Raw genomic sequence first — 11,798 nt, forward strand, 5'->3', positions numbered from 1 at the left:
GAGATCGGCCTTAGTTTTCAACATTCTAGAAATGATTAAAACCATTTTGGAACACCAACACAGCGAAATATGGAAAATGGATTCGAAAATGATTTACGTGTTTCGTTCCCCTCTCCCCCCTCCCCTGTCAGAGGGGAATCATCTTCAGGTCAGTGCACTTTGACAGAGCATTGTAAAAAGGATGTTTTTATTTTGACCTTTTGTATTGTGTGCATCTTCTTATTTCATTCTAGTGTCATCCTCTTTTTAAAATTTTCAAACTAGAGGAAATCAGGGAAATGCATAAATAACTTGTGTTGAAATTGGCAGGCATACTTAGTTTGGACTCGAGAAATTCATTCTATTGCAATGCTGCAAGCTGACAAGAGTCCAAAAGTACTAACATGAGTTTATTAATAGAATCAATATATGGTTGTGTATATTTAATCCTAATGGAGTTTGAATTGATATTGGTTTCAAAGAGACGACTCAGGTTTTGAGCGGTGAGTGAATTGGTGATTGGATTTATTGAGACGATTCCTTTAACTTCACCGAAGTTAATGTAACTGGTACTACTCAGTAATGTTTACATGAGTAAGATAAATTATGTCGGTTCATTAAGCCTTTGTAGCCTTGGCATTGGACTCCATGTGACGAATCACTGGATTTGACAATATTTGTCCCGTTAACTGGTTTAGATCAGCCTACCCTAAACTGACTCTCTTAATATTTACTGTGATAACATGTTCCAACCAATATTGTTTTATTCACTGGTTCACAATGAAAGAATAACAAAATGTTTCATAAATATAACTTATAAATTGTGAGTTCATTAGTTAAGGAAAAGAGTTATCGAATAGTGACCCAAGCATACGAGTAGCCAATTAAGCGATTCAATGTTACAATTGAATTTTACTCGACTGAGGGATTCGCTTTGGTGTGGCATCAGGGAATTGGTGACGACAGAGGGTGCTTCATGAAGACAAATAGGAACATTTACAGAAATTGAGTTTAGTATTGTATGTAGTTTGCAGTGTACTGGTCACAAAACTACATTTATTTCAATGCCAATCCTACATTTTCATCTAGAGCTACGCAATTTGGGGCAAAACTTTCCAAGTTGAGATTTATGTATTTCCCTGTAGTTTTCAGTGCGCTGACCTCAATATTGACATCTTAATTGTCCCCTAACCCAAAATTTAACCGATTTTTGGTTAAATTTTTTGAAATGAATTGTACAGTGATCTTGCAGTTTTTTGAGTGCTGATAACGAAAATAACTCCCATTTTAAACACCAGACCTATATTTTCATCCCATATTAGGTCATTTTGGACCAAATTTCAAGTCAAGTTTTATATTGTTTCCTGCAGTTTTTTTGTGTGCTGAACTCGAAATGACTTCCAAATTTTCCCAGACTCACACTTACCCGAATTTTGACCAATTTGGACCAAAATTTTAAATCGAGTTTGACATTGATTCCAGCAGTTTTTGGTGTGCTGATAACGAAAATCACTTTCATTTCGACTCCAGACTTATATTCTCATCGCAAATTAGATCATTTTGGACCAAAATTTTCATGTTGAGTTTTACATTGTTTCCTGCAGTTTTTGGTGTGCTGAACTCAAAAATGACCTTCAAACTTTTCCCAGACTCATATTAAACCGAATTTTGACCAATTTTGGACCAAAAATTTTAAATCGAGTTTGACATTGATTCCAGCAGTTTTTGGTGTTCTGACGACGAAAATCACTTCCATTTGAACCCCTGGTCTAAAGTTCACTGAATATGAGCCCATAAGATGGACATTTCGTCTAATCAAGCAAAGTCCAAAGTGCACAAAAAATGTCAATTCGCATCGCTCAGCCACACTACGCGCCCAGACTGAACGGCGCGTACCCCTAGTTTAGAGTCTGGACCGAAAATGGGAAGACCGAAATAAAACCCTTTTGCGACCGTTATTGTCGAAGCATGATTTAACAACCCAGAGAGAGTATTCGACCACGTGCCCTGAGGCCTCTGAAACGAAACCCTGCCACGGGTTTGACGCTAGGAACCCCGGGCCCCCCACATGAGCAAGGGGGGAAGGCCAAAAAGTTTCAGAACAGATGCGAGTGGAGTGGTTATTGGTTATTCATAATCATGATCCGCGGGATCGCTTAATGTCCGTGAGCGTTACTCGCAGGCGTCGCGGAGTGAGATAAGACGTCATTCATCGGAAGTGACGGCTTTGAACTTGTGTCGCCAGTACCGACTGCGTCAGTAGTGCAGGCACGTTCACAGCCACGCCGGTGGCATGTTTCCATGGTAAGTTACATATTGAGATGACAATCAGAAGCGTCTGGTCACTCCGTAGAGGATTTCTGTGACTTCCCACAATGGAACAGTGTCATCTCAACTTGTACTTCTTGAACGAAGTGTAATTTGGAGACAAGTCAAATGGAATTATAGTCAGCAGAAAGTTTTGGGTTTTTCCTCTTTGTCTTTTTTGTACTTAGCTCTATTTCCGTTTAAGTTCTTGAAATGAAGGTGGATTAATTCTTTTCACAGTAGATTCTATAAAAATCCAAAAACTTTTAGTTCTTGCCTATGGACAATATTTTTAACGGATCCATGTTGACTTTGGTTGAGTTGTTTCCATTTTCCGCTAAATTGAGAGCGCACACTGCAAATGCGAAGGCGATACTAAAGTACATTTTTTGGAGATACAATTAAGTATCGCCCATAAACGCGAGGGGGAAACCACTCGCGTAATAGTCGGGTCACCGATTCCTAGTATTACGCGTAATAGTAATAGCGTAATAGCCAAATTTTTTTAAAAAAATTTCTTATTTAGGGTCTGATTTAAGCCTAAATCTGGATATTTTCGAGCGTAATAAGCCTTCTGTAATAGCGTAATAGAACGTAATAGGGAAAAAGGGGGGGGGGCACCATGACCACTGGGGGACCATGACCACCCCCCCCGTCTCGGGAACTACTTTTCCGACGGCAACCGGTCGACCGGACTTTCGAGAGAATAGAATTCTAACTATTTTCAGCCAGAGCCCTACCTTCTAGCTTCAAGGGTTTCGACCATAGCACCTCGCCAAAATTTTTGTTACAGCGTTTTGGCTAAATTGGGCGTTTTTTTTAAAACTGGGTATTTTTTCTCACTCTCACATTTGAGAGGATAGGTTCGATTTCTTAGGTTTTTCTCAAAAAGTCGGCTCTTCGGCAAAATATTCAACTCACATTTTAAATTTTAAGTAGTTGTTTTCTTTCTCGGGGAGCCTTAGAGTCGTAAACTGCACTGTGGGGGACCATGACCACTTTTTAGTGGGGCACCATGACCACCCCCATTTGAGTGTTTTTTTTTTCATATTTTTTTGGGCCCGATAATGATTTTTTTTTGTCGAAAATTTGCTTTTTTTTCTTCTGAAAATGTATAAAAGGGTTTAATAATTGCTGCAGAATAGATAGTTTTATCACAAATTTGTGATAATTTGTGAATCACCAAGATGATTAAGAATGGTTCTGAAACTGAGACTTGAAATGGTGGTTTCTCTTGCACTAAATGAGTTCCAAACCGCAAAAGTTGGCCACGAAGGCGATCCGTGGCTACTTTGCACCAAGATGGCTCTGGCATTATGAGAAACAGCATTTAATTCACTTGTTTGCAGTGTAGTAACCGCGATAATTTTCTTAAAATTTACCAAATTGAAATCTGCATACGAATTTGGACTCGTCTTAGCAAGACAAACATAAAATGTTAACACATGTCATAGCTTTGGATGTGAAATTTGAAAGCCCTAGAGCGTTAACTGTTTTAAACCGTCCATTTCAAGGCATCTTAGAACGTTTGATACTTCGAAGGTTTTTACAGTGTTTTTTTTAGTTTAGTTGACTGGCCTGATGGTAATGACAGCGATATAAACAATTTCAATGAGAATACTGGTAGAAAGTACACTTTTTTGGGCCAAAAAATTACTATGGTCATGGTGCCCCACGGGGTGGTCATGGTGCCCCATAGGTGGGGCACCATGACCACTTTGCGTTTTATTTTCCAAAGTGTTCTGTGAGCCTGCCGTGCATTGCAGACAAGTTCCAATGGGTGGAAGAGGTCCTTGGAGGTCCAAAGAATCCCCTCATGCTAGAAACTTAACTGTTCGAACCACACGGTGGAGTAGAGGGAGGCACAAAAAAAAGGTGGTCATGGTGCCCCACCCTCCCTTAGTCGGGTCACAGTTTTTAAGAGTGATTTCCATCTCGAATAAACGGCTCTACGGAAAAGTATTGCCTTCGGAACGGCGATACACAGAAGTATCGCCAAAATTTGGCGATACTTTTGGGTATTGCCAAAACCACGGCATTAAACTAAGGTCTTGTCCCCTCAATTTGTTCGACGTTTATTGCCAAATCGTGGCAATACTCCAAAGTGTCGCCAAATTTTGGCGATACTTTTGTGTATCGCCGTCTAGAAGGCAATACTTTTTCGTAAGGCCGTTTATTGGCGATACTCAATTGTATCGCCAAAAAAGGTACTAAAAGTATTGCCTTTGGATTTACGGTGGCAAAAGGGGTTAAATTAATATACATCGTTTTTCCATCTGGATTTTGTGCTCTACTGCTTGGAATCTAGTCTAATAATTTCGAGCAATTATGTAAACCATTCAAAGGCACAATAATAGAATAATTACTCAACTTGGACAGAAATCAAAATTATTCTCTTCTTCTGCACACTTAATATTTTTGTACATTTTTTTAACGAGACATCACAGGCCATTCGGCAGGCTTCCTTTGACTGACATCAGTACACGACTCGACGGGATCCTTTTATGTACGGAGTCAGGTGGCTCGCTGATCAAAGTGCATGGCATCTTTGGGGTCACCTCTCCCGACAACGTCGAACATGGTGTAAAACTCGAGATACTCATTACTCACTGTTATGTGCCCTAGCGGGAGTCGAACCTGGGATCGAACAAAACTAACCAACTAGGAGAGCAATGGGATGTGGGTGTCAGTTTATCTCAAAGTGAGCAGCTCAAGGCAAAGCAAAAAAAAAAAAAAAAAAAAAAAAAAACGATGGCAGCTTCTTCTGCAGGAAAGTTTAATTTTCAGATAGCATGTGCAGTTACCTTCAAAATAAATGTGTTTGCGCTGCTGCTCATGAGGTGTGGAAGGGCAGTGAGTGTGACACTCGAGTAAATTTTGTCATACTGTCAGAAACCTGCCTCAGAGTTTAGTTTCCAAGTTAGAACTCTCTCTCTTCAGAGGTGCGCGAATTATGACAAGGGTCATTCCGTGGGGGTTCGACATACTTTTGCAAGTGATCTCTCCGATTCCGATGAAACTTTGCGAGCTTGTTGCCTATGGTCTGAAAGCCCCCAAAACCAATTTTGAGCAAAAAATACCGATTTTTGAAAAAGTTATGGCTTGCGTTAGAAATTTTGATTTTCGTTGCAGACCTTTTTTGAAAACGCTGTAGTTTCTTTAAAAATGAAGCTACAGAGCTCATTCTGGGCGCATTCGAAAGGTATTGAATTACAATTTAAGCCTATTGCAACATTTTGACAAAAATTTTCAAATTTGACAAAAATTGAACAAAGTCAAAATTTTGAACACAATTTTCTCAAAAGTAGTATTTTTGATTTTTTTTCTTTTTTGATATGTTATAGTCCATACTTTAGTCTAGCAACCCTCAAAATTTGGTTCGAAAAAATTCATAAACAATGAAGAAAAACGGTTTTTAGTGTTGCGATTCGGCAAATTTTCGCTAGTTTGAGTGGTGAGGAGAGCAGCATGATGCACATTTGAGACCGCAGGTTATCGATCTCGAACTTCTAGTGTCACTTGGGAAACGTTTTTGGGTGCAAAACCAAAAAATTAGATCAGTTTTCGTTTTCAAAATTCCCAGGGGCGGATAAAAGGGGGGTGATTTTTCAAAATCAGGATTTATGCATTTTGCACCGCGATTTCTATTTTTTTTTGGGGGCGGAGATTCGAATCTTGAACGATGTTGAATGCAAGTTTGCCCTAAAGCTGATCTAACGTATCGTCAGAACATAAAAGTGTGCAAATAGAAGATCAATAGCCCCCAAATGAGAAAATCTTTGGCCCGCTGCAAAAAGTAAAGCTAGTGTTGTTACTCTCACCCCTGTAGACATAAGAATCATCATGCCACATCCAAATATCTCGAACTCGGAAAAGTCACCCCCATTGACGCACCCCGTTATTGAGATTACCAGGGGCGGATCAAGAGGGGTGACTTTTCGAAAATCGGGAAAGTATGAGAAACGATTGCACACCCAAAAAATTCTGTTTTTTGAAAAGTCACCCCTCTTGATCCGCCCCTGGTAATCTAAATAACGGGGTGCGTCAATGGGGGTGACTTTTACGAGTTCGAGATATTTGGATGTGGCATGTTGATTCTTATGTCTACAGGGGTGTGAGTAAAAACACTAGCTTTACTTTTTGCAAGGGGCCAAATTTTCTCATTTGGGGCTATTTGATCTTCTATTTGCGCTTTTTTATGTTCTGACGATACGTTAGATCAGCTTTAGGGCCAACTTGCATTAACATCGTTCAAGATTCGATATCTGGGCCCCCAAAAAACATAGAATCGCGTTGCAACATCCAAAAATCCTATTTTGAAAAGTAACCCCCCTTGATCCGCCCCTGGAATTTTGAAAACGAAAACTGATCTAATTTTTAGGTTCAGACCAAAAACTTTCCAAGTGACACTGGAAGTTCGAGATCGACAACCTGCGGTCTCAAAGTGCATCATGCTGCTCTCCTCCCACTCCAACTAGCGAAAATTTGCCGAATCGCAAACTAAAACCGTTTTTCTTCCTTGTTTATAATTTTTTCGAACCAAAATTTTTAGGGTTGCTAGACTAAAGTATGACTAAACATATCAAAAAAGAAAAAAAATCAAAAATACTACTTTTGAGAAAATTGTGTTCAAAATTTTGACTTCGTTCAATTTTTGTCAAATTTGAAAATTTTTGTCAAAATGTTGCAATAGGATTAAAGTTAAATTCAATACCTTTCGAATGCGCCCAGAATGAGCCCTGTAGCTTCATTTTTGAAGAAACTACGGCGTTTTCAAAAAAGGTCTGCAACGAAAATCAAAATTTCTAACGCAAGCCATAACTTTTTCGAAAATCGGTATTTTTTGCTCAAAATTGGTTTTGGGGGCTTTCGGACCATAGGCAACAAGCTCGCAAAGTTTCATTGGAATCGGAGAGATCACTTGTAAAAGTATGTCGAACCCCCATGGAATGACCCACAATGATTTCAGACATCTGGCATTTTGACAAAATTCACACGAGTGGAACAAACCCTGTAGATGCAAGGTGCGGGTGAAAGGGAAGGTGGGAAAGTACATACGTTTCTCACTGAGCCAAAGTTTACTTACTAACGAAGTACAATAATGACGCAAACAAAATAGAGGTTGAGAGTACCATTTTCAAGTAAATGTTTTAAATGTAGAGGTTACAGATCACGTAACAGTAAGTCCGCTGAGAATGCATGGTTATAAACCTGCACCTTCACAGTAACTTAAACATCTTGCCAGGTGAAATCACCTAGGGCGGGAAAGGCGGGGCACCTGTCACACACTTCGCACAGAACTTCCACCACTCTGACTGTCCTTCTCGCGTCCGTCGCCAGCAGGCTGTCCCAGATGGCCTCCTTCTGCTTTCGGCACGACTCCTCTGAGTGGTCGATCTTGACGCTGGGGTAGTTCGGCGCATACTCCCTCAGCAACACGAGACGCCGCAGCGCCACCAGCTCACACTTCCGCAGCCTGTTGGCCAAGTCCTTGAAGTGCCGTTCCGACTTCCCTTCGGACGCCGTCAGGAGTCGCAGCTCCTGGAGGGTTGCGGCGTGGGTTTTAATGAGAGAGAGCACTGTAGGTGCTGTCTCGAGAATCACGCGAAGCCACTGCAGTCCTCGGTGTCCCGGAGGAAGAGGGGGGAAATTCACGACATGTGCTACATCCTTCCACTTGAGGGTGAGCTTCCGCAGGTTAGGCATGCGCTGTATTGATAGGAAATGTTGGTTTGCAACGTTGTCCACATGCAGGTCTTCCAGCTGCTGCGGCAGGTCTGGCGCCACAGCGCGGCAGTTCTTAGTGTGGACACACGGCGTGCGGGGTCACACGCTGCAGCAGCACCTTACACCAGGTGGGCGTCTTCTTACAATCCACCCCAACCAGCTTTCTCACCTGAAGCATGCAAGAGGAGCGTGCTTAAGCCACACTTCACTTTCTGTCACGTCATTGATCTTGATCAGAGGACACCCACCCACTCCTGGCTGAGCCGGTAGACCAGCTCTTATTTTGCGAAAGTGAGAATTCCGCTGGGTTCCCCGACTCAAAATGAACGAAATGGTGAGAAAACTCTTAATTTGAAAGCCCAAGGTCGTCAGACTTACCAAAGCCGTGCCCCAAGACCCTATATAAAGGCAAAAAGCCAAATTTTTTTTCGGTCTTTTACCAAACTAAGTTTGACTCTAGGGTAAACAGGCCATAATACGACCCTTCGGACGAAAATTTCGTCCGTTTTGCGATATCTAGACTCCTTCATGCCCACACGCCCTCCCCAACCGCGAGCATAAAAAAGACGCCGCGCGGGCGGTTGGGGAGGCCGCTTGGGCATGAAGGAGTCGAGATATCGCAAAACGGACGAAATTTTCGTCCGAAGAGTCGTTTTATGGCCTGTTTACCCTACAGTCAAACTTAGTTTAGTGAAAATCCAAAAAAAAAATTTGGCTTTTTGCCTTTATATAGGGTCTTGGGGCACGGCTTTGGTAAGTCTGACGACCTTGGGCTTTCAAATTAAGAGTTTTCTCACCATTTCGGTCATTTTGAGTCGGGGAACCCAGTGGAATACTCACTTTCGCAAAATAAGAGCTGGTCTACTGAGCCGGTTCTTTAATAAGAACAGACATTTCTCGTAACGTACTTGAACTAGCATGTAGTTAGAGTATTGTTGGATTTCGATCGATCACCAGGACGCTTCGTTTACCGCTATTTGAGAGTTCAACATGATCAAACGATTACCTCTAAGTACCTAAATAAGCGCGATTTTTGTGTTCTCTGTCAACTTAAGTGTGTTACATAGCATGCCACACACTCTGAGAAAAAATGACGGTAAATCCTGGATAATTTTTTTGCCAAACTTTACCGTACTTCAAAAACCAGTATCCACCGTACAGTCTACAGTATTTACCGTACTTGTTCTACAAAATATTCCGTAGTCTTTTAACAGTAGTTACCGTTCTTCCGTACAGTCCATGCCGTAGAAAGGACCTGATCTGATCCCAACAAAGGCCGCTTCCAAGAATTGTCCACTTCAGGATCTTAAAAATAGGGGGTCGACCGACTGAAAAATTTTATTGCACCTTTCGATAGGTCTCGATAGGTCAATATGATGAAACGATTACCTCTAAGTACCTAAATAAGCGCGATTTTTGTGTTCTCTGTCAACTTAAGTGTGTTACATAGCATGCCACACACTCTGAGAAAAAATGACGGTAAATCCTGGATAATTTTTTTGCCAATTTTTACCGTACTTCAAAAACCAGTATCCACCGTACAGTCTACAGTATTTTCCGTACTTGTTCTACAAAATATTCCGTAGTCTTTTAACAGTAGTTACCGTTGACCTTTTCAACGAGTGGTCGGAAGAGAGGTCTAGGAGTCCGACTTCAGCAGTTGCCTACATCAGGATCTTAGAAACAAGCTAGGGCCCGCCCTTACGTCGAACCGAGTTGCCAGCTCCGCTTCGCTGCGCCGGCAACTCGGTTCGACAGGGGGCCGGCCCAGCTTGGCCTGCCGGCGGCCTTTTCTCGGGCCTTCGGCCCTCGCATCAGACCCAACTTGGCCAGTCGAAGGCCCGGGGGGTAAAGCAAAGTTATCGATGTACCATCGTGACTTAGGCCCGCCCTTCTATTCACAATATGCAATAGTCCTTACACTTTTTACTCCAACTGTCCTTAGAATATGCCCGTTTCATTTGTCTCTTCGCCCTCATTCCGAAAATACCCATATTTGCCATGCTACTGCAACTCCTTGCAATAGAGGCACAGCAGGAGCGCAGAACGAGTCCGTCGCACTTTTTCCCATAACTCATGAAGGCGGGCTCCTGGACCCCCCTTCCGACCCCTCGTTATAGAGGTCTTGCCAAGACCTATCGAAAACTTAAGTAAAAATTTTCAGTCGGTCGACCCCCTTTTTTCAAGATCCTGATGTGACTAATAGACGAAGTCGGGCTCCTGGATCCCCTTTCCTACCCCTCGTTGAAAAGGTCTTGCTGAGACCAATCGAAATCTGCAATAATTTTTTTTAGTCGGTGGACCCTGGACCCCCTTTTTTGAAGATCCTGATCTGGCCAACTTGTAAAAGCGGCCGATGGGGTCGGGACCAGGTCCATTCATCTTGTCTCGTCGCTCAGATTCCAAAAATACCCCTATGTGCCCTGCTAGCACCAATAATGGCGGAAATCCCCCTCCCGCTCAAGTAAACCATGATGCACCTGCAGCAGCCCTTGTGCGACCCGGACGAGATTTGCACCACCGGATTATTTGTTTGGACGGTACTCCTGAAGTACCCTCCAAATCTGGTTACTCTAGCTCAACTCCTTCCTTGTACACAGACGCCAACAACAACAACAACAACAACAACAACACACAGACACAAAGGCAAATGCATAGGCCCTCCCCCTATTTTTTGAATAGAAGGGCGGGCCAAAAAGGTTGAGAACCGCTGCCCTAGGGGTAGGTTGGGGAAGAAAAGTACAAAACACGTACTTTGCATCGTGCAGGTCACACAACTTGTTTTGGGACGGTTCTGTTCCTTTTGAGTTATAATGTGAACCTTTACGAATGAAATGAGTCATATTTTATCCAGATTGGACGTCTACTTTAATTACAACAAGCTATAATAGGTGTGATTTCGGAACTAGCTGAACAGGGGAAGAAAAGTACACCCCCGGGTAAGAAAAGTACACCAGGAGAAGGCCACGTCACGATCCACAGCTGGAGTCCATAAGAGCGCCTGGGAAGCAGGCAGCCACTCCGACACCGGTGCGGCGTGGCTGCCTAACCGCAAGGGGGCTCACCGCAGCTCAGCTGAACTTGATATGTGAGCCAAACTCTCCGTTTTTTGTCTGAGGGGATTGAAAGTAAGCCAAATTAACAAAAACTGTTTTATTAGAAGATAAGCAGGTGTGCTTAGAACAAAATAAAAATCATTAATAACAACTACAACACTCTCTGCAAATAAATCTTTCAGTCATCATAATAGTAGTATGAAAAAAAATCACAGTTGTTTGGGTCAAAATAGAACGATAAAATTAAAAAACAGGTTCTTCAGGAATCACAACAGGGACCTGCCCTACTGGAACACATTGTATGAACACATGGTATTCAAATACATAATAAACTTTCATTAAAAAAAATAAAAAAACTCTTTGGCTTATAAAATTAACTAAAGAATAGAAACAAACAGCACTAATGCATTAAAATGCTAACATAAATTTGAGTAATCAGAAAGGTCATGAAATCTATATTGACCTCTTCGGGAGCAGTGCAGTGTGAGAACTCTGATTACATCTGTTCCAATAATTGTGCTAATGTCATGTATCTGGGGCCTTACAAAATACAGATTCTTGTCTCCCTTCTTACGTAAAAACTCAACTTCTACATGAATTTCACTCAATACATTTGCGACCCAGCACACATACTCACAATTATTACCATGTTTAGCCAAGACGTAATCTTTTTCCTGGACAGGTAACGCTTTTTGTGGCTCTGCTACAGTTTCAACTTCATCGGGGTCA

Source organism: Thrips palmi, unplaced genomic scaffold (assembly GCF_012932325.1).
Source record: "Thrips palmi isolate BJ-2018 unplaced genomic scaffold, TpBJ-2018v1 HiC_scaffold_6, whole genome shotgun sequence".
Lineage (NCBI taxonomy): Eukaryota > Metazoa > Arthropoda > Insecta > Thysanoptera > Thripidae > Thrips > Thrips palmi.